The following is a 23,454-nucleotide window of genomic DNA, read 5'->3' on the forward strand; positions in this document are numbered from 1 at the left end:
CACACAATAGGTGTCCAGAACATGATAGCTACAATTGTTACCTGTCAGGAAAGATGTCTTTCCTCTAAAAGTTAGGGGGAATAGGGCTAGAAAATACCTAGAATAAAATGTAAATGTGAGGCCTTAATTATTTAAATGTTGAGTGGAAGTCAATTACATTTCCATTAAAATGCAAATGTGCATTGGAATTCCTGCAGGGGTACATTACAAAGAGGAATGGGCTGCAGAGTGCAGCAGTAGGATCCTTGTGATGAGATGACAGGCATGAGGATAAAGAGCAGGAGTGGGTGCTGTACTAAGCTGGTGTGTGCTGTGAGAAGAAACAAAAAGTGAAAGTAGAAGCTACCAAAGATGTGCTCCAGCACCTTGGGGATTGACAGGGGACACAGAGGCTGAGAAAATTAGTCCTCCTATAGGAAATTAGCTCCTCTGGGGATGCCAGGAGATGCTGGCTGACTTTGGAGGGGAGGCCAAGAACTCAGTCTGGTTGTCACCATAATCCAAAGGGATAAATTAGAACCACGACCAAGAAAGCTTCAGTTCACTAGAGACAGTAGTTTGAAAGTGAAACATTATTAGTTTCTTAGGGATGCCATAACAAATTACCACAAACTTGGAGACTTAAAACAAGAGAAATGTATTCTCACTGTTCTGGAGGTGAGAAGTCCAAAATCAAGGTGTCAGCAGGGCTGCACTACCTCTGGAGACTCTAGGGGAGAATCCTTCCTTGCCTCTTTCAGCTTCTGGTGGATGTTGACATTTGTTGGCTTCTGGCCACAGTACTCCAAACTCTGCTTCTGTCTTTACATTGCTTTCTCCTCTATGCCTGTCTTCTCTTCTGTCTCTTATAAAGAGCCTTGTAATTGGATTTAGGGTCCATCTGAGTAATGCAGGATAATCTCATCTCAAGATCCTTCAAAGACCCTTTTTCAAAATAAAGGAATATTCACAGGTTCCAGGGATTTGGATATTGACATATCTTTTGGAGAGTCAGAACTTAAACCACTACAGTCCATCCTCTGAACCCCAAATTCATTTCTGTCCCATGCAAAAAAATGCATTCAATTCATCTCAAGATTCCCCCCCAAGACACCAAATGTGAACCTATTACAGCATCAACTGTAAGTACAAAATTACATCTAAATATCACTAGTTCAAAAGTCCTAAATCTCATCATCTAAATCAGGTACAAGTGAGACTCTATGTGTGATTCATCCTGGGGCAGAATCCTCCATCTGTGGACCTGTGAAACTTAAAAGCAAGTTACCTGCTCTCAAAATACAATGATAGAAGAGGCATAGGTTAAAAATGTTAGACATTTCCATTCTAATAGGGAGAAACTGGAAGGAATAAAGGGGTTACCTATCTCCAAAAAAGTTTGAAATGCAGCAAGGGAAATTTCGTGAGGTTTCAAGGCTTGAGAATGATCCTCTGTGACTCAAGGCTACTTGGCATCCATTCAAGGCCTGCAGTTCTGTCCTTTGGGCCCACAGCTTCTACACAGGCCTCTGTAGCAGCTTTGTAGGCCTCTCAGGCTAAAGCTTATGCCTCTGCCTGTGGGATCAGTACTCTGCCCTTGGAGTCATCCTCCTTTTTCTTGAAGGGTACCACCTGTTTGCAGGCAAGTAGCTCTATCAACCTGTTCCCTGCCTATAGATTCCTGGGAGTCCAATGGCCTTCTTTCATTTTATCCTGTCTCTGTCCCTTTTAGTCCAGGCTTACAATGTATCTGCTGATATATTATTCTTACAAACCTGGTGGGTCTCCTGTGTATATCAAGGGGATTCATGTCATTAGGAGTGGGTCCTCCACAGATCTTTCCTGGATAACTCCTTCTCTATTCCTGGCTTCTGCTGAGATTGTTATGTGAATCCATGATTTACACATGTAATCTCTTCAAGCAAAATGTGGTCTAGCCCCACCACTAGCTTCTCTCCAGAGAATGCTTTCCTAACAGTGCATCTCCTAACATTAGCACTTTTTGCAATCTGGATAGGCTGTAAATTTCTCAAACCATCAAGTGCTGGTTTCTTTTGCCTTAACAGTTCCTTCCTCAGTTTATCTCTTTCCTCTTGCATTTTACTGTAGTCAGAAAAAAAGAAACCAGGCCACATATTCAACACTTTACTTGGAAATCTCCTCAGCTAAATATCCAAGGCCTTCACTTCTAAGTTTATTTTCCACCTATACAGCAAGAATCACGTTTGCTCTATTTTAGAATAAAATGTTCTTCATTTCCTTCTGAGTCCTCACAAGAAATACCCTTAACATTCATATTTCTATGAACACTCCTCACTTCCTTCTGAGCATTCACAAGAATCCAGGCTTTTTCTATCACGCACCTCAAAATTCTCCCAGCCTCTAGCCGTCATCTAACTCTAAAACCTCTTCCACACTTTTAGGCATTTGTTGCAGCAACACTCCCTTCCCAGTACCAAAATCTGTATTAGTTTCCTATGGATGCTACAACAAATTATCACCAATTTGCTGGATTAAAGCAACGTAATTGTATTCTCAGTTTTGGGAGGCCGAAGTCCAAAGTTAAGTTTACAGCACGGGCACACTCCCTCTGGAAGCTCTATGGGAGAATACTTCTTGCCTTGTCCAGCTTATTGTGGCTTTCAGAATCCTTGGCTTCCTTGACTTGTGGCCACATTACTCTTATCTTTGGGCCATCTTCACATTGCCTCTTCCTCTTCTGTCAGTCAAATCTCCCTTGTGTGTCTGTAATAAGTATACTTATATACATATAAGTGTACTGATTGGAACACCCAGAAAAACCACAACCCTAAGGTCAGGTTCAAAAAAAAAAAGAGGGGAGGGAGCAGCAAATGCAGCAAATGCCTTGCTAAGACTGGTCAGTGTTCAGCTACCTAGACACATGAGCAGAAGGAAAGAGTACTTGTGCTTTACTCTAATGTATGTAATGTATCTACATGTATCTAATGTATCCTGTCTTCATCTGATCACTGCTGGTACCACAGACCACAGCAATATTCAGTTGTGCACTTCAGCTAACATGTATGTCCAACATGTGGACATCTAGAAAGGGTGAGAGGGAAAAGAGGACCACAAAGAGGTGAGACTGAACTGAAGAAAGGTCTAGAACTTGGAGGAATGCATACAATGAGGTAATGCACCCCCTAGCCTCATGCCCTGGAACAGTGGCAAAAAAAAAAAAAAAGAAAAGGTGACAGGAGATTTTCAAAGAGGTAAAGAAGGGAATCCACCTGTATTGACATTATGTTCTATTTTCATAGCTGAGCAAGTTTCAGAATTTTCACTTAAACCTCTCTGAACTAGAACTGTGCCCAAGCACATTATCTGCCCCATGAAATCCCCACCTCCTGGCAGGTTGCTGTACTGCTCAGTTTCTCAAGCCACTGCTTCTCTCCAGGGTTTCTAAAATCAGATTTTTGTGATTCTTATGCTATATCCCATGCCTATCTAACCTATGACCTACGTTCCTTTACTGAAAGTTGGAAAATATTATTTTCTGAAGAGGAAAACCAATGAACTAGAAGAGTTAACAAGAAAATTAATACTTAAATGACCTTGAATCTTATAAATAAATGTCCTTTTAAATAAAATAGTTTTCTTCTAGGTCCCTGAAATTTCAGTCTAGTGTAGGTTTTTATGGTCAATTTATAAAGCTCCTAAAATAGAATTTACTGAGAAAGGAATAGAACACAAACTCAATTAAGGAAACAGTCATCTCCCTTAGTATGTAAAGCAAGTACATCAAAAAGCAACTCTACAGCAAGATGTAGGAGCAAGGTCATATCTTTCTAAGGCTAAATTAAGATAAATTTCAAATCTCTCTCCTTAACACCTTGCTAAAGAAAATTGCATTTCTTTCTACTATACTTACTAAAGCTTCTGTGCTTCCTGTCTTTAATGACCAACGTCTTTGACCAGCCTCTGCTGAAATCTCATAAAGATGAACTCCAGTTACAAGCATAGCACAGCGCTGAGGTTGCATAAGCTGACTGCAAACAGCTGTTTGGGGTCCAATGCCTAGATGAGGGAGCCACCTCTCTATTTTAGCTCTGTTTTAGAACTGCCCTTGATTAAACTGACCAAAGAGTATTATTTTCTTTAACATTCTTCTTTTCATCATCAATATCTTTTTTTTCAAAGCATACAGAAAGATCAAAAGAGCTGAGGCTTCTAGTCTGTCTGAATTACCCTGAGCACATTGAATGACCTTGACTAACTGGTTTCTAATGTTTCTGCTGGCTTAGCACAAAACAGGCACTTCGCCTCTGTAGAAGCAATCCCAAAGCACCTGAGGAAAGTGAATGGATGTCCTGGTGGGTATTTTATCACCTGAAAACTTAACAAGATTCATCAGTTTTCAAGGATCATATGTGCAACACAAGGTTAAGATAGATGTCATTAGAGAAGTAGACTCAGATTCCAAAAAGTCTCTGAGTACAGAATCAGAAGACTTTGAGTCCTTATACTTAAACAAACACACACCCTGAGGCAATAAGTATGCCTAAAAACTGTCAAATATTTGCTACCAGTTTAAATTACTGGATTATTTCAAATATCTCCCAGCATTTTTTGCCTGTTGTTGAACTGGTATTTCAGACTTATCTTCCTTATTCTCACCTATTGCTCTATTTCAGTAGCCGCTGGAATACAGCAGATCTTACCAATCCCTTCCATTAATTTCTTCACATTGTTCATTTTTAAAGCCACTCAAGTAAAAATAACAGTAAGCACAATGCTATCACCAGTGAATAAAACAATAATAAAATTATAAACAGTGACAAGGTAATAAAGACACTTAGAATATCCATTTTTAAATCTCCTTAGACACCATTTTTAATATCTTTTTTTTTAATTTAGTTACCATAACTAAATTTTCTATTAGTCTGCAGCAGAATAAGTTTTCAAAGTGTCCTGCTGCCAGCCTGTCTTCTCATATCAACCCATGTCTCTTCTGGTGCTGCTTCCTCTGAACACCACCCCACATACAAAAACACATTTAAGGTGCTTTCTTTTTTTAAGTGTTCCTTTACTGTAGAAAAAAAAAAATTATAATGAACTACTCAGATTTTCCAAATATATTTAATAAAATGTTGGCTAAATGGATGCATTAGAGTTATGCCATTGTCAGCCAAGATAAGAACAGCTTTGTTTTAGTGAACAGATACTGAAGAGATAGTAAAGGACTGAATTTAGATGAGAAAAGAAGGATGTTTCTGTACCCCTGTCCTTTTACCTTCCTTGCTCTTAAATAATTTGAGAATCTTGTTAAGATACTGTGAAGTATAAGGCTGTCTTAAGCTGAAATGTGGGTGACTGCTGAAATGGAAAGAGTTGAAGAAACACGTGGACTCATCATTATTTGATCGCAGAACAAAACATTATGGAGAACATCATAAAGCTCAGTTTATCTCCTTTCTTCCTGTGACTGGATTTAAATGAGTACAAGTATTTTCAGTAGAGTGTGACTGTACTACACACGGAAATCAGAGCATTTATTTTATACAACTGTTCGTCAGAGTAATCACTGTAACCCAATAGCTAGAGGAATTTCCTTGACCTATCCAGAGAACATGGCCACATATTTACAATTCTGAATTCATCTTGGTAATAAGACTCCAGGGATAGTCAACACATATTTCCAACACAATCTTACACAAAATGCAGTATCATCTAAACTACAAGTTAGATTTCATTGGCTCACAAGAAGAACATACCCTTTGAATCCATATTTAAGCACAGGACTGTATATTTAATCAACTTTTGAGCAACAGTGAAGTTGGGAATGGAACCTTAGACTCTAGGCCACAATTTGTACTTTGAAGATCAACTTGACAATAATTACCAAGTGTGACCAACTAGTCCTTGTAAACTTTGTGGGGATAAAGATAATATCTAACATATTTGGCCTCTAGCAAATTGCTGAGACAAACAACTAAGAGTTTTATTTTTCCCTCTAAAGCAGAATTCATATTCTACTCCCAGGTTTCTTCTGTGCCTACACAACAAAGTATCTACTGTGGCCTCCTAGAAAGTCACATACTGTTTCTACAAGGGCTAAAAGAATTTTTCTGAGCTGGCCCGGGAAACTCAATGGTACAGTAATCCATTTACTTCTCCCAAAGTCACAGCCTAAGAATCCTCATGCCTTCTTAACTGATGTTTTTACCTCTTTTGCTAAGTTTCTGGATAAAATACAAATGTCTTACAAAAAATTGAACTGCAAATCTGAAACATAAAATCTCAAGCGTTACTGGTTTCTAAGTATTTAACTAATTTGTTGTAAATGTAGACAAGAGGAAAATGGAAGATTAATTACATTTCCATTACACGAAAGTCTCGAGAATATTCAACATTTAAAACAAAGTATAAGGCTAAATAAATTACCATAAGATAGAGTATAATGTACTTCACAAGCAAGGCATGGAAGATATAGAATATTTTGGATAAATATGTTTTGGACCAGACAACATGACTACGCAGTCCAATATCTGATTTAATATCAATGGTGCTTTTTTGTTTGTTTTTCAATTCTATACTTCTTCACTGAGAGAGATTTTAAATGTATAAATATATCAATCAACGAAGGAGCCAGAATGCCTAATCTCTTATTCAAAAGAAGATCCATTTGCACAAAGATGATATTTCATGCTTTCCTAAGAAATGTCCATTGAATTTATATTTTTAAATAATGATTTTTTCCTGTATTAAACAGTAATGCAATGTTCTAATTAACTTTGAGCCCAAAATAGGAAAATAGGAGGAAAGGGGTAGTGAATGAAAATAACCAGCTGTCTTCCAATTCAAGCAAGGGTCTAACGTGAGAGACCATTACATTGTCTAAGATCTTCCAGGGAAGTATTAAGAGAAGGTTGTGCAATCCAATGGTGACCAAATAGACTCCAATCTAAACATAATAGTGACTGTAAACAAAGGTTACTATGAATGAAAAATGATGGAAATGTCATTCCAAAGAGAAAGTACATAATTTCATCTCAATTGTGAAAATCCCAGAGTAGCTCAGAGGAAACAGCTTAAGCCTGCAAACCTCTAATGGTTATGATAAATTAAATTTATTTTTAAAAATTAATAATATTACATAATTTGCTTTTTCCAATTTACTTGAACTACCTCTTTATTAATCTAGTTTTATTTTTATTTAATTGCACAGAGAAGCTTTATGTTGAAGAAAAAGAAGTAATCATTACAAACAGAAGAGTTAGTTTTAATTTCAGAGTTATTCTTAAATTGTCACAGAAAAAAATGCATATTCAATGTTTTGTCATACGTTTATAGTCCAATTGCATAATGCCTCTTGTACATTTCATCAAAAGATGAGCATTTAATGATATATATGTCAAAGACAAGTTCCTTCAGCTTCGAGTTAGTTAAAACTCCATCATAGCTACAATGATGCCACCAAGTGGCAAAAAAAATGTCATCTCTTAAAACCTGACATTCTGAGTAGCATATCCTAAAAGGTACAGTAAGAAAATTTACAATTTAAAGGCCAAATTTAATAAGGTAGATCCTGTTATTTATACAAGCTTATTGTCATCCTTTGCTTCATTTTATGATTTCTTGTTTAATTCACAAGTCTTCTACAAATTCATTTGCAATGTGTCTTTTCCTCATTCATTCAACATATATTAAACACTCAACTCTGCTAGTAACAGAAACTAAGGTCTAGAAACACAGGAATTCACAGGACAAACACTGTCTCTACTTTCATTATGCTTAGAGTCTCACAAATTTTCCACCAAATGTTCTGACTTATAGCTTAAATTTCTTTTTTTAAATTCTTTTTAAAGCTACAAAACCCAGTTTTGTGAAAGATTAAGGAATCAAAAGTATCTTTGCACTCAGTTCAAGCATTCACATGTATTAAAGAACTTCTAGCTGTGATCTGCAACCTCCTGGAGAATTGCATAGCAGTTCTTTTGTCAATACTAATTAACCACTATGTATTTTTGTATCACTATTAGGCAGTTAAAGGTGCACAGAATGATGCGCTTTTTTAAAATGGTCTGTTGCCACCTAAATGACATTTCAAAGTGGTATTGATTTCAGGAGAGTAGCAAAAATAGGTCATTTTAGCACAGGAAATTCTGCCATAAGTGGTTCTCACTGAACACAGACCTATTATCCTACATATCAAAATAACCAAATTCAGGCACTCAATGAATCTTTTTCATTAAAGTAATTCAAAACTCTGCTATTATTAGAGTGTCATTATAGGAAACTTTAATTATCACCATTAATCATCTGAAGTTCAGAAAAATGCTAGCAACAAAATAGAATCAAGGATCAAGCCAACACTATAATGCTATAGTCATGAAAACAATACAGCACTGACATAAAAACAGACAAATAGACCAATGGAACAGAATTGAGAGCCCAGAAATAAATCCAAGAATATACAGTCAACTAATATTTCACAAGTGAGCCAAGAATATGCAATGGAGAAAAGACAGTCTTTTCAATAAATGGTGCTGGGATAACCAGATGTTCACATGTAAAGAATGAAACTGGACTGATATTTTATACCATCAGAAAAATTAACTCAAAATGGATTAAGGGCTTGAATATAAGACCTGAAACCATAAAACTCCAAGAAGAAACCATAGGCAGTAAACTCCTTGACATTAGTCTTGGTGATGTTGTTTTTGCATCTGACTCCAGAAGCAAAGACAACAAAAGCAAAATTAAACAAACAGGACATCAAACTAAAAAGCTTCTACATAGCAAAGGAAATCATCGAAATGAAAAGGCAACCTACTGATTGGAAGAAAATATTTGCAAACCGTGTGTCTGATAAGGGGTTAATATCCAAAATATATAAAGAATTTGTACAACTCAACAGCAAAATATAATAACAATTAAAGAATGGGCAAAGAACTTGAATAGACTTTTTTTTCAAAGAAGATATGCAAAAGGTCAATAGGTACATGAAAAGATGCTAAGCATCACCGATCATTAGGGAAATGCAAATTAAAACTACAATGAGATATCACTTCACTCCTGTTAGAATGGCTATCATCAAAAAAACAAAAGATAACTAACACTGGTGTGGATGTGGAGAAAAGGAAATCTTTGTACACTGTTGGTGGGATCATTAATTGGTACAGCCACTATGGAAGATGATATGGAGGATCCTCAAAAAATTAAAAATAAAAAAATAAAATTAAAATTAAAAATAAAACTACATATGGTCCAGCAATTCCACTTCTGGGACTATATCTAAAGGAAACAAAAACACTTACTCGAAAATATATCTGAACCTCCATGTTCATAGTAGCATTATTTACAGTAGCCAAGATATGGAAACAACCTAAGTGTCCATTGATGGATGAATGGACACACATACACACACACACACACACACACAATGGAATATTATTCAGCCATTAAAAAAACAAAAAAATCATCCTATTTGTGACAACATAGGTAGACACTGAAGGCATCATGCTAAATGAAAAAAGTCAGACAAAGAAAGACAAATACCATATAATCTCACTTATATATGGAATTTAAAAAAAACTTATAGAAAAAGAGATCAGACAGACTTGTGGTTACCAGATGCAAGGCCAAGCCAGAATGTAGAGGGAGAGGAAATTGGTGGAAGGTGGTCAAAATGTATAAACTTCCAGTTATAAGATAAATAAGTACTAGGGATGTAATATACAATACGATGTGTATAGCTAACACCGCTATATGATATATATGAACGTTAAGAGAATAAATCCTAGGAGTTCTCATCACAAGTAGAAAATTTTCTTCCTTTTTTTCCTTTTGTTTTTCTTTTTATTGTTTCTATTGAGAAGATGGATGTTAGCTGAACTTGTGGTAATCATTTCAAAATATATATAAATCAAACCATCATGCCGTACACCTTAAACTTATAGAGTATATAACAATTATTTCTCAAGCCAAAACACCTTCACCTTAAAACTCACAACCTTGAGACACATGGGTGGAGTACTCCCTGCCAATTAATTCTTAGAAACCTTTCTGAAAAGAATTTATTTTCAAATTAATACCCCATTAACAAAATGGTTAGAGAAGAAGCCAAAAAAACCCAAAATCACTGCATGACAATGACAAAATTAAATGCTATGGCTAAACATAAAGATACTAGGACAAGAAACTTATCACTTCATTTTCTAAGATACCCCCTACTTTATATGGTAGGAAAACTTGCCTTCTTATGAAGACACCATGGACTATATATTTCAGGAGGATAGGAGTAGATGTTAGAGAGAAAAGACATCCCTAAACAACTGAGGCTTTACTAAATCTATATGCAAATTAAGTTATACAAACAACAAACATATGTATACCTTTGCATAATAAGATAACTAAATAATGAAACAGCCTCCTTTCCATCTCACTTTTTTGCATCATTATTGCAACAATTCTTTTAGTCATTTAGGATAAAAACCAGGGAACCAGACTTGACTTCTGCTTCTTTACCATTTAGATTTAATCTGATCTCTTTTTAGTTACCCTGCAATTGCTTGTGAAGTAGCTGGTAAAATCATAAGCTATGGAGCCACACTACTCAGATTCAAATTCTATCCCCACTGCTTTTACTTGTGTACCTTGAGTGACTTACTGTATGTTTCAGTCTCCTCATCTATAAAATGAGGATAGGAGTACTTACCTCATAGAGTTGAGAGGATTCAATGAAGGAATATGACAGAAGTGTTCAGAACAGTGTCTACCACACAATAAGATCTGTAAAAACATTGGCTCGAATGATTATTCCTTAGGTTTCTTCTTCTTAATCTTGATCACCACCTCCACCCCAAGTCCACTCTTCATCACCTCAAGTTTATGATCGTCTGCAATTTGTTCCTCTCTAACCCCAGTGTCGTCTTCTTCCATTAGATCCTGAATGGGCCCTAGTGTCAGGTGACTCTAGCTAAATTATCATTTTGCTTGAAGCTCTCAATGGTATTTCCATATAGTCCTTATTTTTCCAAACTGTCTATCATCTTACAGTACTTGGTGAAATCCAACTTAGCCTTTAAGGCAGTAATTCCAAAATGAGGAAAAGAATGTCAAAACAGAATCTCCAGGAAACTTCTGTTAAACTATACAGACCACTCTCTTCTGCTCTGATTAGGAAATCGAAGCGTGTGATCAACAGCTCATGAGCTGCCTTGGTGTGGACCCAGAGTTCAAGCACAGACGAAGATCAGACACTGATTTCACACTTTTGATAGAAAAATGAAGAATTTGGAACCTCACAGTAAACTCAAGACAAGCTTAAAAAAGAGGAATAAAAATTCAAAGACCTTGGAACAGAATTCCAGGATGAAACCCAAGAACTTGGACTCACAAGTTGCTCATAAATTCCAGGACCACCTCCACTACATCCACAGGTGGATGGAGGGCCATCCCCACCACCAGCTCTACCAGTGCCACCTCTACCCACAGGAGTTGCTCCTCTCCTCCAACTCCTTTACCTCTATTAAATGGTATACCATATCCAACACCCAACTGAACAGCACCCCTTGTTCAATTTTTAATTCATATTTTTCCATGTCAAATTTTTCCTGTATATACATTTATCTCCCCCCTCCAAGCCTGTGAGTTCTTCAGTAGCAGAACCTTCTGCTTTTGCAACTTCTCCCACAACAATTAGCAGAATCCTAAGTAAGTAACAGACCTGGAATTCACTGAGTATGTAGCAAAATGGAATACTAAATGTGATGCACATTAATATCACACAAAGTATACGGTTAAATTTTTGATAATCAATTAATGCTATTGCTATTTTTCCCTCAGAATATTTCTGCTCCTGCTTCCTTGCTCTTGCCTTCAAGCATGGATAACTGAAAAACTGCTTAATCAGGTTTTCTAGATTTTTTTTGCCAGACACATTTAACCCTTAAATGTGGTTTCAAGAGTTTGGGTTGCAGATATATCTGGAACGTGGAAATATATTTATTTTGTACAAAACAAACTTGGGTGAGACCTTCCCAACCCTATGGGACTTGAAGAAAAAACATCTCTAGCTCTTCTGAGAGAAAGGTGGAGGAAAGGAGATAAGGTCAGAGAAGGCTGTGGGTCCACAAAAGGAGCCTTTTGCTGAGACAGCCAAGGAGGACCTCAAGGCTAGACCAAGAGGAAAAATGGCTATTTGAAGCACAGGCAGATGGAACCACTGACACAGTTGCAGTGTCCTTGTCCTATGACCTGCATAGGAGTTGCTGAGATAGTGACTGAACCTAAAGGGCCAAAGCAAGCAGAGTGATGGTAACCTGGGTGGATACTGGGATATTGGAGCTAATGATCAAGAAATGTCCTCCTATAGTCTTGACACTGCTAATGCCATTTAGACTCCAGCGGGCAAGGAATGAAAATCCAGAGTAGGAGATCTTCTACCCTGGTAAAAAGAGGGCTGTAGTTAGATTTCAGGGGTTTTTTGGGATTTTTTGTTTTTTCTGTTTTTTTTTTAGAAAAAATGAAATTATGTTCCTTGCATCTCTGAATTTGGGAGCTGAGAGTCAATCCCACTCCATAAGATTTATAGCTGTGGTTGTGGAACATGTTTTACCATTATTTGTCATGACACTGGGTAAGTGTCAAGCAAGTTATGAGCATTATCTCATTTGATTCCTACAGAAGACTATGAAGAAATTGTTATTTTGCCATTTTACAAATGAGGAAACAGACTCAAGGAATTAAGTAACATACCTATCATTATTTTTAAATGGCAGAGCTTGGATGCAAAACTGTGTCTGCTTTACTCCAGAATCTAAGCTCTTCACCACCATCCCTCCCTACCTCAGATTCCATTATCTGTTATTGATAAAAATGAAAGATTTCTCCATTGTTCACCTAGACACATTCATTAATTCTCACCTATAATGAATAGCCTACTTTTATGGAAGTACCATGACTGTTATTAGTGGATTTGTGTCTGGAAGACAGACTATTCTGGTGGGAAGTTACAGTCAAAAAGATATAATAAAACCCTAAACATCCATGTAAATGTGTTCCAAAGAATTTGATATAAATAATAGGCTTAAATTGGCTCCTTAGGTTGGTGTAATGTTAAATGCTCTTTATAAAATATTTTTTAATTACTATTTAAAGCTAAAAATCATTTTTGTTTGGAAGTGTATACTAAGAAGCTATTGTATAATTCACTCCTTGTAACAATATTATGGGGTGGGTTTTACTGTCCACAGTTTATACAGTTACCTTGAAATGAGGGTCAAATGAGGATCAGAAAGGATAAATGAAGCCTTATATTAGTACTATATTCAAGCAGAATTTTGTAATGGCTACAATTAATGTAAGTATTAAGTATCTAAATAACAAAATAAATATTTTAACATTAAAGGGAAAATGTATCAAACACGCATCCTCTCCTATAGAGCATTCTTGTCCAACCTTCAAAAAAGTAATGTAAAGCAGATGTAGACATTTTATTAAAGCATAAAAACATTTAAATTACTGTACTTAGAAAAACCCAAGTTGTTGCTGTTTTTGGTCTCATTATTCTCATATTCTTAACTGATATTGTAATCAGAGATTCTTACTACAGGCCAAACAGGCCATGGGATGGCATTCCACAGTTAAGATGGCTTTTACCCTTTTTCATGAGCCAATTGTGATTTGTTTTTTAGGGTTAATTCATAGAAAAATGTAGGTATGTTAGTTTAACTCACCTTATCTCAGCAAATGCCTACCTGAAGTATTCAGTGAAATGGCATTCTTTGAATTGTAAATCAAATCAAATTAAACCACTTGTACTCTTCCTCCCTAAGGAGCCCCACCTAATCAGATGAGACGATTTGATAATGAACTAGTCTCTCTTCCTTTATGAGGCAAGAATTCCCTCCTATAATATTCTTAACAAAGTTTAATTCATTCTCTTCAAAAATGCTGCCCGTGATGGGAGCTCAGAGCCCTATCAGGATGCAAAAATTATTCATTCTTCTTCCTATTGTAAAGAGAATCACCTTACCCTAACTTCCAGGTACAGTGAGCACTCTAGAAAGCAGGGCGTGGTTTGACGTCCACAGCACCTCACTCAGAGAAGGCACTCGATAAATATTTATTGGACAAAAGGACAAACAAACAGCAACAGGCCCCTTTCTCTCCTCTAGAGCCACGCAGAATAAACTTATTATTCTTCTACCTAATCATCCTTTACATCATTGAAGAGAGAACTCTAAATGTTCACCCTCTCCTTTAAATCTCGTTAGACTTCATTGGGGAATGACTGCCAACACTTCAAAGTTAAATTTTCTTGGGGGGCTCCTCCTCCTTCTAAGCATCAATGTTAAAGAGCTAATGATCTGTGGGCAAACAATTCAGTGCCCTTCAAGAAATATGTTTACCTTAAATATATTTTCTACAGTGAATGACTATACCTCTCTTCAATTTGTCCTTTATACTAATTCAGTGAGTTATTAATTCAGATTTTTATATATCATATAGAGTGGAGAAGCAAAACACATGTTTATATGCAAAAAATACAAATAAAAATATATAAATATACAAATCTCTTACATACATATTATATACATATATACTAAATATATATTACATACTAAATTGTATTATATACTACCTATAAATCTATAAAATTATAAAATGTAAGTTATCCAAATGAAATATTATTTTGACAAAAAATAAAAATTTTGAATGACTGAAAGTCAGATTCCAAATAATTACAGTAACCTCTAACCTTCCAGTATCTTTAACTGATGATGAATATATCAAATCAGATCATTTTCAAACTAAAGTGAACCTTAGAATTATTTAAGGTATTGATTTCATAGACAAAAACAGGGCTCACAGAGGCTCACTGAACCAAGTATTACAAATACTTAGTAACAGAACAGGAGCTCAGCTCCAAGTCTCCTGACTCCCTGGCCATTAGCATCCCTGCTTGAATATTAAATACTTACTGGAGCACAAACATATTTGTAGAATAAAATTCAGAAAGTTGAAAATGTGACATGCCATATGACTAGTTGCAAGAGGAATGAGCGACTAAAGAATGTTATTTATTCATCCTATTTAATGCCAAAATCAAAGAAACAGCAGATAGTGTAGTGTGGCATTTACAGTGATCATCTCTAAAAAGTCCTCATTTGTCTTACCAAAGTGAGTTGAAGCACTTTACACAATCATACTACAGTAAGAAGAATTTCTCACCTGCAGATGATAATACAAGGACAGCGATAACAGAAAAGATATTTTGTGAACATCTGTAAGAGGAAAATATGCAGTAGCAGAGCATTAATCAATACCAATTGGACACTGCAAGACCACAATGCATATTTTATTTAATCACTTAACATTTGACTCCAACCACATAGATTCTTACTGTTAAATAAACTTGGAACACTGCACAGCTCATAAATATAATATTTCCTTGCATGTGCATTAACTTAAAACAGTCTATGTTTTAAGTTAATACATTTGCAAGCAACAATCCTTTACATTTTGCTATTGCTTGTTACAAGCCAATTCCATGGCATCCATATTCAGCAGTTAAAAGGGAGAACAAAATATGGGCAATTCTAATACCACTCAAGACAGTCAAAGAAATGTCAGTGCATATTTGTAAATGAGAAGAGGGGAAGTTTGCCTGAACTGCTGATTGTGTCATTTTACAGTTTAAGATGCAAAAAAGGAGCCCCATTCACATTCCTGGGTAAGTATAAGTCCCAACGTCCTCCCCTTTATAGATCCAGGGATTCCTTGCTAACTTAGTAGAACTTTAAGTGTGGGGGGGGGTGGTGGATGGAGAAGAGGTGGGCATGCCATGGGGAAAGGAAACAGTTTAGAGCACTGCATGCATTGGAGGGGAATGGCTGCTAAGCAGAAGCTTTTGTTTTGGGTTATGTCTGAAGTGTGATCACTAAATAAAGTATTCTAGGAGTGAGGGTAATCACACTTCACGTCCTCTAGTTAATGGAAAGCTCTCCTTCAAAACTTTGACCCTTGGAGTAGAAACACTTTTTGATTTCTGGATTATGCCACCTTGTGTGAAGTTGCCCCAGGGCAGGGGTCAGACTAAGTTTCTGTTTCCAGACTGCTGGCTTGGCGAAGAGATGGTACCATGAACTGAACCAAGTGAGGTAAAGGTCAGGGAGAAGCAGCAGGGGTTGATTCTTCTCCTGGAGAAGCAGGGGCTGTGGAAAGATGGCACCATTCTTACTGGTAAAACTAACTCTGAAATCTCTGTGACCTAAAGACTGAGCCCATCATTTATCATTGCTGATATGGAAACTATTTCTAGATACAACAGCTCTTCAGAGAAGGTTATATAGTCATTAGCATAGTTTGCCGAATCATTCTGGTTCTGCTGCCTTCTGAGTACGTGGTAGGATTACATTTCCTGGCCCCCTTGTTGTTTGGAGGTATCACAAGACTAGTTTGGGTCCGTGGGTTGGGAGCAGTTCTAAGGAAGAGCATTTAATTGCCAGTGTAACACCCTCAGAGCTCTATTTCTCTCTTTCAAGAAGACCAGTAATGCCAGTGAGTAGGTAGACATGTAAAGAGAATAAGCAGGAAATTTTATTTTATTGTTTTGAGACTTGGGGGCTGTCTGTTACTGCTGTGTGGCTTAACTTTCCTTACTGATCCAGAGGGTAATCTTTCTATGTTAAACTCAGTTGAGGGTGTTCCATACCTTAGGATACCTGTGCCCCAAGAGACCAGTTCTTTCAATTTACACATTCAGTCGCTTCCTAGGTTGAAGGCAACATTTAGAGGACTGAGTCAGAGTAGGTTTTTAGCAACCACTGCCTCACACACTTAAGGCCACCTACTCATCCTCGTCCTAATTCTGGGCTTAGCCAGCACTAGCCCACTAGCCTAGTAAGGACTAGGTCCAGTGTTTTTCTTTGCTCACAGTAACATCATCAGAGACCCCATCTGGCTCCCGCACACTGGGGTTTGTTCAGAGACTCCCTAAAACGTTTTGGTGGATCTTCTTACCCACTCCTCCCACAACTCTGATAAGACATTATCAGAGGAGCTGTTTTCCATGATATAGAAAGAAGTCTCCTCTCCCCAAGATAGAGTCCCTACCAGATATATGTTGGCATAATTAAGAGAGATTAGCTCCAAAGAAAAGTCCTAATAGTACAATCATCTTGGTTTTCTCTATCCAGTCAAGAATACTTCCTTTGGTTCAAGAAGGAAAAGAAATTTAATCTATAATAGAATACCCACTACACTTTTGATTATATTTGACCCTGCTTTTTTCCATTCATTTCCATGCACAATTTTCAACCCTCACTTGATAGGCAATAATATTAAAGTATTTTGTGTATGTGTGTACACATCTGTGTGGGTGTGTATAGGTGTGTGTTTTCTGGCTCTTGTTCTTCCCTATACAATGATACTGTGCACAATTCCAAAATCAAAAAGGCTCTAGAAACTGATCATTTTTTGTAACTCAAGAGGTGGCAAAAATCTGATATGAACAGACGTAAGGCTATTTATGGTCTTTATCTCACTTAGTATGAATATTCATGATTCACTGCAGAAATAGGAATTAACCTAGTTACAGACCCCACTGGGAACATTATGTAATATACAGTTATAAACCACATTACCTTTCACAAATCTGAGACACAACTGGCCCTAAGAGTTCCAGATAATGGGTTGTGGACCTTTGTCCCCTCTAAAAACTCTCACCTATCAGGCCCAGTTGTCACATCAGCAGTAGTTCTCCACTAAATTAGAGACACATATCAAATCTGACTACAATTGCATACAAATGTTCCATAGTTACGACCTTCAAAATTTCAGTGACAGTTAACCCACTCTATGTGGGCTCTGATAGATCCATTCCACAATCAGAAGGTCTTCCAATTGTGTGCATGTTGTATGCAGAATAATGATCCCCCCAAAATATCCACGTCCTAACACCCAGAACCTGTAAATATGTTACAGGTTGCCTTAAATGGCAAAAGAGACTTTGCATATGTGATTAAGTAAAGGATCCTGAGATGAAAGATTATCTTGCCTTATCCATTGGGTCCAATGTAATAACAAGGGTCCTTATAAGAGAAAGGCAAGAGTCAGAGAAAGAGATGTGATGACAGAAGCAGAGGTGAGGGAGGGAGGGGGAGGGGGAGGGGGAGGGAGGGAGAGAGAGAGAGAGATTTGAAGATGCTACACTGCTGGCTTTAAAGTTGCAGGAAGGACCCACAAGCCAAGGAATATAGGCAGCCTCTGGAAGCTGGAAAAGGCAAAGAAATTAAATCTCCCCTAGAGCATCTAGAAAGAATGCAGACTGATAGACACCTTCATTTTAACTCAGCAATACCAATTTTAGACTTCTGACCCCCAGAACTGTAAAAGAATAAATTTGTGTTGTTTTAAGCCACTGAGTTTGTGGTAATTTATTACAGCAGCAATGGAAAATTAATACAGTGGGGAAGGCAATTAGGATAGAAATGCCAACGTTAACCACTGATGTTTAACTAGCCTAAGCCAATAACAGGCTTTTTCCTTACGGCATGTTTCCCTCTGGAACTTGGAGGTCCTTTTCCTGATTTGAAGTTGGGGGGACAAAGTAATATATCACAAAGGATATGTGATTTTTTTTCTACATCATTTCTTTCTTTCCTTTGATTGGCACAAGCAAAAAAAGAAATTAAACTATTGGTAAATTTAAAATCCAGGTTTGTATGAAAACAGAAATGTTTTAAAATTTTGTTATTTAATAATTCAGTCTATATAATAATTCAGAGATCTAAAAATTCAGAGGCTCAAGGAGAATTATATTAGAATGCAGAGAAGCCATAAAAATATTATAGAATACAATAAAATATCTTCTAATAACTGTAAGTGGTGTAGACTTGTCTCACATAAAATTTCCTGGGAACAAAATAAAAACATATTTCCTTTTGTTTTAAACTCTCCCCCAGTTCTGAGGATATTCATATTTAAATAGCATTAATTAACCTTATAGTTTCCGCCAGGGGGTATAAGTGTCTAGATCATATGATCATCTATGTGTGTCTCTGCTGTTGCCAGAACCATTGTTTTGTTTCAGCAGCTGGTTTCTAAAAATATCTGCTAAAGGAAAAGCTGACTTCTCAGAATTATAACAGTTGATAAGAAACTATTTTCCCAGAATTTAAAAGCAGTTTTGCTTTAAAAAAAAAAAAAAAATCACACAGATTTTCAACAACTGTCTCTGAAACTACACAAGGGGAGAATGATTTGGTCAGTACAATTCACTTTAATCCTCTAGCTTTCCTTTCTTTCGCAGCTCAGTTTATAATTGGTAATTAGAGGGGAATTACCTTCTTTATTAACTAATAAAATAGAACCCCCATGGCTAGTGAGCAACAGCAACAAGACACAGGTCACACATTTTACCTGCCCCTTGGTATTCTTTCCCATTGATTATCGTGCCCTGGGTTGTCCCGCTCCTACGTTCAAGCCTTTCCCAAGAGGGGGTGAAAAATCCATCCTGTGGGTTCCCTTCAGCACTGATGAACCCAGCTAATGCTTCAAAGAGATGCTTTATTAGACGCTATATTAGTTTCTAGGGCTGCTATAACAAAGTACCACAGACTGGGTAGCTTAAACAGAAGAAATTTATTTCTCACCGTTCTGGAGGTTAGTAATACAAGATGAACAGGTTGAGTCTCTTCTGAGGTCTCTCTCCTTAGCTCACAGATGACCACCTTCACTCTGTGCCCTGGCATGGTCTTTCCTCTGTGCGCACACATCCCTGAGTCCCTTTGTGTGTCTGAATTTCCTCTTCTTACAAGGATACTAGTCAGATTAATTAGGTCCCCCTCTAATGGCCTCTTTTTAATTCAGTCACCTTTTTAAAGGCCCCATCTCCAAATGTGGTCACACTCTGAGGCACTGGGGGCTTTGGGGGGGAAATACAGAAATTTGGAGCGGGGAGCAAAATTCAGACACTAACAGATGCTGAGGAGGAATGGGAGGAGATAAGCAAAAGTCTGTCACACAAATAAAACAGTTCAGTTTAGGGAAGTGTAAGTTATTGTCGTTGTTGTTGTTGAATTCTGCTTTAGCTAGCATGCTCTTAAAACCCAGCCCATTCCATATTCCTGACCCAGAGAAAAGAGAATATCCAGCTCTTAGTCTCAAAGGGCTGGTTCGGAGCCACAAACTCCACACCATATTTCTTTCTTCCCAGATCCCAGGCTGCCTCATGGGGAGGATACTTCTAGGACCCAGCAGCCTTTCAATCACCGTGATGCCTCCATGGTCCAAGAAAGATTCTAACTCTACTATGGAAGCAGTGCCCTCCTATTTCCTTCTAGTTTCTGGTCTGAGGGACAAGCCTCTCTCCTAAGCAAACAGCAGACCCTGAGGACCTTATCCTCAGTGGAGGGCTCGGCCTGCCCTGTGGAGGGATGGGTCTCACTGTAATCCCAGGCTGAACAATATGGCAAAAATCCCTTTGTCATAAAAATGTATGCATATCAAAGAAACTATACAAGGCAGGAGTTTGATTATCACAATAATTCAAGGTGTGGCCAGCACAGTATGGTTTTTGTTTCAATTTTCTCAAATGATATTTCACGTGGCCAATAAATAATGTAAAACCTGAATTTTGAAAGCATCATGTGCTTTAGTTCTGACTTCTTTACAACATCAAAAGAATCAAAATACCAATATGAAGCAATGTTCCCTTTTTATTTTATTTTCTCTTTAGCACATTCTAAAGAAGCAGGAAGAAAAAAACATTTTTTAATTATCATAAAGTCTCCTAAAGCATCAAGTATAAAACTATAAACAACATAATAAGCAAAATTCTATATGTATTAAGGTCTATTTTTTAAAATCCCATACACTAGTTGAAAGATTAACATGGATTTTTGGAACTAGGGGGATATCTAAATGGGACCTAACAAATGTGTCTAAATGTTATGACTCTTTCAAAATGACAAATGATTCTCTTAGACTCAGCCTATGTGTAGGCCATATGATTACTGAATCCCAGAACTGGAAAGCAACTTAACTGTTCAGTTCAATATCCAACACACTATGAAAATCCCTGCTGTGGAATCCCTGACACCTTGAATTCAGCAGCTACCTGAGTGTCACCAACGCTGGAGAGCTTGCTCATTCATAAGCAGCCTGCAGCATCACTAGAAGGGAAACAGAAGGAAACAAAGCATTTTTGTTGAACACTTACTATGTGCTAGAGGGGATTTCAAGCAGATGTCAGCTTTTCAACCCCAAAAGATACACTTGATGCCAACATGGGAGATGAATTAGAGAAATAAGGACTTTCAGGCCAGTTAAGAGACTGATACCACAGCACAGGTGGTGATGAAGGTTTGAACTAAGCACATGAACAGTGGAGATGAAAAGTTTGGAGTGGAAGTGGCAGACAGTTTAAACTCAGTTAACAGGACTTGGTAGGGTTTCCATTCAGCACAAGATGTATGATAACTCTGAGCCATTTTATTTCCAAAAAAAAACATGAGTAACAGATGAATTGTTCTGGCCCCACTATACTAACTCCAGCCCAGAATACAAGTTAATAGCAATGACAATAAATATAACAGCTAACATTTATTAAGAGCCTAGTATATGCCAAGCACTCTTCTAAGCACTTTGTGTGTATTTTCTAATTGAATCCTCCCAACAACCCTGTGCTATGGGTCTATTATTGTGCCATTCTATGACACAGGAACTGATACACAGGCACATAAATAACTTGCAAGATTACTCTTGTAATTAAATGGCAATTCAAGATTCAAAGCCAGGTGGTCTAAATATAGAGACTAAGTTATAGTTCAGCTCAGGACCAGAGTGAAGGAGGCTATTTCAGACAAAGACAGGGATAAAAAATAAAAATCATACGGAAGACTATGTCATTCATTTCTCAGTTCCCCTTTCCTCTATATTCTTCTTCCTCTCCAGTTCACTGTCTATCAGGATACAGAAAGACAGTTATATTAGGCAACTGAATGATTCTTTATATTAGGCAACTGAATGATTTTTTATTTCTAAGGACTTTTCTTTAGGGATGAATGTCTCAAAAGAAATACTGATGTTTATCTTCATTAGAATGTAGCAGGCATACGTGATTATTTGGTGTGAAGGTTTTCAATAACATTTCAAAGCAAGGTGTGACCACTGAAATGAAATTTTTAAAAAATATTGCCAGTCATTAAAATTGAAGTAAGTGGATTTCCAGTGTCCCAATTGTTTCCAATGTGTTCATTACGATCTATAAACACAAGTTATTTAGGTTTGGGTTTTGAAGACATACTTCTTTCTAAAGAGACTGCATTTATTCTAAGCAATATATCCAATATTCAGAGGGTACTTCATAAAAGTCAAAGAATTATCAAAATATAAATGATCTTATAGATTATTAAGTGTTCCCTAGTTATGTAGTAGTCAAAGAAAAGAGCAGCCATATAAGGGTTTTGTGCAGGTTTACAGAGAATGACAGATGTGGGTCAAGCAGCTAGACTCTGGAATCACCATCCTAGATTGAGAAATGACCTTACGACATCATCTCTAACATTCTTTGCCAGCATCTCTTCCTGCCCATGCTTTATCATCTCTACTTAGGAGTTTAATCACCTCTCATCAGAGTAGAGTGCCTGCAAATGATAGAGGCTTCCAGTGCGCCTTTCTGACTTCCCTAGCAAACTACACCTTTTTATCTCTGATTGTTCAACAAACACTTACTAGATACCTATAAAAATAATAGGAATGCAGACGGATGAAAACAGTGCTCCTGCTTTGGGTATTTATTTTCTACTGGAGATGAAACAGATGACAAATGTGGTGTGGAAAGTGCTATGCTAGGTCCATGTAACAATCACTGCGGCCATGCGGCATTGATTATAGACTTAGAAAGTCCTCCCAGTGCATTGGGATAATACTTGAGACTCCTTTTTCTTCATCCTCCTTGTTTATTTCTTCTTATTTAAGGGGTTGATCTTAGCTCAGGCTGTGTGTATGACTTGGGTGGGTAGGACTGAGGAATGCTCTTTAAGTCAGAGCAGATGAGATGACATCCAATGTTTCCCAAATTATCTCGGAGTAAAGAAAAGTCAAGATCTTCCCCCAGAGTAACTGAACTTCCATTTCAGTCCCACTCTTTAAGCTCTCTTTCATCTTCGATCTATTACTGATAAAAGAAAACTTTGAATGAAAGCTGGCTGTAAATGTACAATCCCTGATTTCATAAAATACAACACTAAAACAAACTTCAGGGAAATAAAAAAAACATTATAAGTCACAGATGTTGTCTATATGTATTGGCAAAAGGTCGACCAGTAGAGGAGATTCAGAAATGAACATATGTTTATATTTCATATTAGCAGACTCAGGCAATAGACTGCCTACTACTAAAAATGCTTTGCCATATGCTATAATATAAAAAGTAAAATATTTGAAGTTAGATGAGCTGAATTTTAATTCCCTACCTACTATTTCTATGACCTTGAGCTA

The sequence above is a fragment of the Pseudorca crassidens genome, chromosome 1 (genome assembly GCF_039906515.1).
Source record: "Pseudorca crassidens isolate mPseCra1 chromosome 1, mPseCra1.hap1, whole genome shotgun sequence".
NCBI classification, from domain to species: Eukaryota; Metazoa; Chordata; class Mammalia; order Artiodactyla; family Delphinidae; genus Pseudorca; species Pseudorca crassidens.